The sequence below is a fragment of the Pristiophorus japonicus genome, chromosome 17 (assembly GCF_044704955.1).
Source record: "Pristiophorus japonicus isolate sPriJap1 chromosome 17, sPriJap1.hap1, whole genome shotgun sequence".
Taxonomy (NCBI): domain Eukaryota; kingdom Metazoa; phylum Chordata; class Chondrichthyes; family Pristiophoridae; genus Pristiophorus; species Pristiophorus japonicus.
Window position 1 is genome coordinate 109492165 of NC_091993.1, and position 5862 is coordinate 109498026.

Sequence of the window (5862 nt, forward strand, 5' to 3'; positions counted from 1 at the left end):
TGGAGGGAATCTAAAACTAGGGGCCATAAATACAAGATAGTTACTAATAAATCCAATAGGGAAATGAGGAGAAATTTCTTTACTCAGTGAGTGGTTAGAATGTGGAACTCGCTACCACAGGAAGTGGTTGATGCAAATAGATTGGATGCTTTTAAAAGGAAACCAGATGAATACACGAGAGAAAAGGAAACAGAAAGATATGCTGGAAGGCAGAGATGAAGTAGATGGAATGGGAGGAGACTGGTGTGGAGTATAAACAGCAGCACAGACTAGTTTCTGTGCTGTATATTGTGAGTAATTCTATGTAATTCTGTGTAAACTGGCTTGGTAAGGTAAAGGTTTATATAAATAACTTGGACTTGGGGGTACAGGGCACAATTTTGAAATTTGCAGCTAACATAAAACGTGGAAGTGTAGTAAGCAGTGAGGAAGATAGTAATAGACTTCAAGAAGATATAGACAGGCTGGTGAAACGGACACATGGCAGATGAAATTCAATGCAGAGAAGCGTGACGTGATATATTTTGGTGGGAAGAATGAGGAGAGGCCATGCACACAAAATGGTACAATTTTAAAGGCGGTGCAGGAACAGAGAAATCTTTCAAGGTGGCAGGATAGCATATGGAATGCTGAGCTTTATAAATAGAGACAGTGAGTATAAAAGCCAGGAAGTAATGCGAAACCTATATTAAACACTAATTCGTCCTCAGCTGGAGTAATGTGGGCACGACACTTTAGACAGGATGTGAAGGCTTTGAAGAGTGTACAGAGAGATTTACAAGAATGGTTCCAGGGATGAGGGAATACAGTTACATGACTAGACTAGAGAAGCTGGGATTGTTCTCTTTGGAGCAGAGAAGGCTAAGAGGATGTTTGATAGAGGTGATTAAAAACATGAAGAGTTTAGATAGAGTAAATAAGGAGAAACTGTTTCCAATGGCTGAAGGGTTGATAAGCAGATGGCACAGATTTAAGGTGAATGGCAAAAGAACCAGAGGCGACATGAGGGGAAACTTTTTTTACGCAACGAGTGGTTAGGATTTGGAATGCACTGCCTGATGGGGTGGTGGATACAGATTCAATAGTAGCCTTCAAAAGGAAATTGGATAAATACTTGGGAGGAGAAAAAATTGCAGGGATATTGGGAAAGTGCGGGGGAATGGGTCTGACTGGATTGCTCTTCGAAAGAGCCGGTGCAGACTCAATGGGCCAAATGGCCTCCTTCAGTGCTGTACTATTCTATAATTCTATGATAAAACAGTCATTCTTATCAAGTGTGTCAGGCCAACATCCCCAGAAGATGATGTAGCATTCAGCTTTAGTAAATAACTATTATATTGGCTTCAAAGTATGGGCGGGAGAGAGTTCCTCACCACCTGAAAGATGCTTGGGTAGCAGCAATGTACCACAATTGCCTCAACAGGGATGGATTCCGATGTGATGGTAACTTTGGTGGACTAGTCCACAGGATCCTCACTGGATGTGGTACTTGTGGTATCATGACTCAACATCAGCCTTCACATTCAAGGGAGGGGAGATAAGAGGAAAAGTAATGAGAATAAGCTGGAGGAGTAAAAAGAAAAGAAACAAAAATATATCAAATTAAATTGCAGGTATCGATTCTTCTAATCCATAAATAAATATCCCATTCAATCGGGAGGAAACTGTACCAGCAATTATTTCATCAAAAAATTTGTACAGTAGAATTTTTGTCAAATGAGGGATCTGTAATCTATAATGTATCGTTTCCCAGAGGCTCAGCAAGTATATCCAGTGAGCAGCTGAACACACACCAGAAAGGTCCAATCTCATTGTGCTAAGTTAGCTTGCCTAGTGGGGTGATGGAAGGGGATGCTACAATTGGTCATATCCCCCTGCCCCTCCCCACCACCCCCCAGGGGAAATTGATAAGGGTTCCCATTCCTGATCACTTTCCAAGAACCCTTGCAGGAAATGGGCACGTGTAGCAATTGAGCGAAGTCAGGAGTTGGTTCAGTTGTGATGTCTTCCTCATCGATTAGCCTGCTGCCTTTCATTGTCGATGCCATCATATGAACAATGGCCACTTGAGCCATGTACCAGAGAGGTAACCTTGGAGTTATAGCTTAGCAATGTGTTAATGTCTCAGAAAAAGAAAGGGTCAGCAAAAACTTTATTGCTTTACAAACTTTACAAACAAAAACCTACAATGCTGACTTCAAGTACTGAGGAGGTGTTTTACGTGTTTCCCTAACAGTGACACTCCTGAGCTGAGCAGTCGAGAATAGGGCAAACTGGCTGACTCTAAGTTAATATCTAATCGACAGCACATGCAATTATTACGTCTGCTATTTTAATGAATGCGTTAATGATTTTAAGTTAATCAGATTATTAACTTCATTAAAATAGCTGAGCAATTTCATGTGAATGTATTAATGGATTTGTTATTAATATCGCACAGTGTGATTGCACCCAACTGTAAAGAGCCATTTTATGCCCCCACAGCACAGCCAAGATCAGAAACTTGCTGGGGCAGATCTTGAGTATGGATGATAGTGTAAACTGGGCGATAGCAAGTCAGAGAATCATGGAATAGTACAGCACAGAAGGAGGCATTTGGCCCATCGAGTCTGTGCTGGCCTGTTAGAAGGGAAATCCAGCTAAGTCCCACGTCCCTGATCTTTCCCCATATCCCTCGCTATCATCTGTGTTACACTATCGTACAAAGTCAAGATCTGTTTGGGGGACATAAGAACATAAGAAATAAGAGCAGGAGTAGGCCATATGGCCCCTCGAGCCTGCTGTGCCATTTAATAAGAACATGCTGATCTGATCTTGGCCTCAACTCCACTTTCCTGCCTGTTCCCCATAACCCTTGACTCCCCTATAGTTCAAGAACCTGTCTATCTCAGCCTTGAATATAGTCAATGACTCAGCCTCCACAGCTCTCTGAGGTAGAGAATTCCAGAGATTCACGACCTTCAGAGAAGAAATTCCTCCTCACCGCCGTCTTAAATAGGCGACCCCTTATTCTGAAACTGTACCCCCTAGTTCTAGATTCCACCATGAGGGGAAATATCCTCTCAGCATCTACCCTGACTGCAATGGTAGGACCACGAAACGATTGCTCATTGGTAAATTAATGCATTAGTGCTGCACCTCCAGAACTTTCTATGGATTTCCCAGTTATATCAGCAGCCACACCACATAAAAGAGTTATGATAAAGGAACACCATACCACTTAAAATACATTTTCTTTTCTAAAGCCAGGCTATGTTTTTTGATTACGAATCAGTCACTTTCCCTTTTGCGGCTACCAGTGCAATTGAGTCACTGGTGCAGTCGCTCACACTTCAAAGTTAATATTTTCCCATCATATAGTGCACCTCACTCACATAAGCTGCTTTTTGGTGCGCAATGGTACATATATTGTAAACCAGCACTTTAACAAAAGGCAAACTGCACCTCAAATTACATCAAGGAAATATACAAATGCAGTGGTGAGTGACTGATGCCAGTGACAACATGTATTACTATTGTAACAAAAACGCAACTCTTGAAACCAATGAAGTGAGTTTGAAGCAATTATGAATAGAAGCTCAAATTAGAAGTTCTTCTTTGAAATAAATATTAATTCGCAATAAGGCACTTTTAACAGATGATGGAGGAATCTTACTTGTGGTCACTTTGTTTAACCCCCTTACTCATGCACCATACCGCAGCAGTATTGAGTAAAAGCAAACAAGATCTTAGTAACAGTTACTTGCTTTAACCCGTTGAAAGTCTCATCATAGTCAGACATTAAGGGGGAGAAATTCGGGTCGTTTGTGCCGCCCATTAGCGCAAACAACCTTTTCACCCGGGCCCGGCGCCACTAATGACACTCTCTAAATTCAGCGGGAATTTAGTGATGGCGGTAACCGGTAAATTACCCAACCACCACACTCCGCCTTGGACAAACTAAAGGGGATCCACTTGCTCTCGGGGGCGGTAACCCCAATATCGCGAGTGGGCCAGGACTTCCGCGCCTGGCGCAGGAACTCCCATCTCGCAGCTGTTACCATCGCCAAATGGGGCGCTACGCAATTTCCTCCCCCATCCCCCCCCCCCCAACCGCCCACCCCCCCCGACCCCCTTAAACGCCACGTATTTATTGAAGCTCATATATTAATTGATATATTGGTTGAGTCAAATAGCATAGTTGCATTCAAGGAAAATCTAGATAAGTACACGAGGGAAAAAGGAATAGAAGGACACATTGATAGGGTGAGATGAAGTACCATAGGCGGAGGCTTGTGTGGAGGATAAACAACGGCACAGGCCCGTTGGACCGAATGGCCTGTTTCTATGCTGTAAAATTCTATCTAATATTATTTAAAGTTAACAATTCTTTAAAAAAAAATTAATATTCTTTTATCTCCAAACACCTACTCAGTTTCCAGCAAGTCCAATTTCACACTGTGGATCTACAGCGGGTTTCAAAAATACAGAGCCGCTGTGTGGTACTGCCCAGGGGTGCCCACAATGGGCTGGGGGGAGAGAAGGAAAAATAACTCTGCCATAAGCCCTGGGGGAGGGGGGTGGCTTGACAATTTTTTCATTTTATTTACGTAATTAAAACAAATTAAATGGGATGGCGTAAAAGCAACCCGGAGAAGGAGGGAAACGCTTCTGAGATCTGGCGGCTGGGCAGCGCTGGGACTCCCATCATTAAGGCTTGACTACACTTACCATGAGGAAATGCAGTAAGTGGATTCCCTCCCATATATTTACTTCCTTCTTCTGGCATGTTGGTGAAATGACACCGTGGGATTAGGTACTTTGACTCTCCAGTGCCAATCTAACCAATTCTAATGGATATTCCCCATTGTGTTTCAGCATTTGTCATCTTCCTTTCATGGTCTCTCGATCTCTGTCGGGGATCAGCCAAATCCAATTAGAGAACCTTTCTATGCTGAAGTGATTTCATTGAGTTGATCGTCCTGCAAAAGTTGAACAAACAAGCTGATCTGTTGAGCTAGAGAGTAGGGGATAGAAATTCAACTTGGAGAGTGCCTCAAAACGAGGGTGGGGCAAGGGGCTATGGCTTCGGCTGCCCATCATATGCCAAGCCCAATAATGGACCTGAATTTGCGCTCCCCACGGGTGAGTACGATCTGCGCACGTCCCCGCGATATCCCCGCAGGTTCCGGGTTTGGTGTGTGAAGCGCACGTGCCTAAACCTCTGGACAGATCTCACGCCTCCGAAACTAAAAGGCCTCTGCGGGCGGAGGGATGGGCTATTTGCCCAACTCCTGCCCAGCGAATGTCCTTCAAATTCTTACGACTGATAAAAGCAGGCCTGCTTTTATTAGCATAAGACTTTTAAAGCACTGAATAATAAATTTTTTTCAATAATTTTAAATTTTTAAATCCTATTAAATAAGGTAAGTTTATTTTTAGACCCGTTAAAATGTGTAAATTTATTTTTCAAAAAATTTACATTTTGTTTTAAATAATTAATTAAATTCCATTTTGATTAATTTTAAATCTGTGATTTTCTTAAAAATGTATCTTAAGTGCTTGTGTTTTGGGGGTATTCCCATTCATACTTATGGTGATTGGAATCACCATAAGTATGACTGGGAATACCTCTACTCTGATAGGTTGGGCCGGCCCACATGATCCCAGTGAGGCGTACGAAATGCATACGCTGCTAGGATACGTGTGCCTCTACGCAGGCCTTCGCATAGAGGCCCAGGACCAGAAGTCTCCGAAACTCCGGGAACAACATGTACTTTCGTAGAAATTTTTGCGGTCGGAGACATCCAGAAGCCTCCAACCGCAAATTCTGGGCCGTTAAGTTCTATTAAAGTTGATGAATAACGGGCGGCCTATACGATC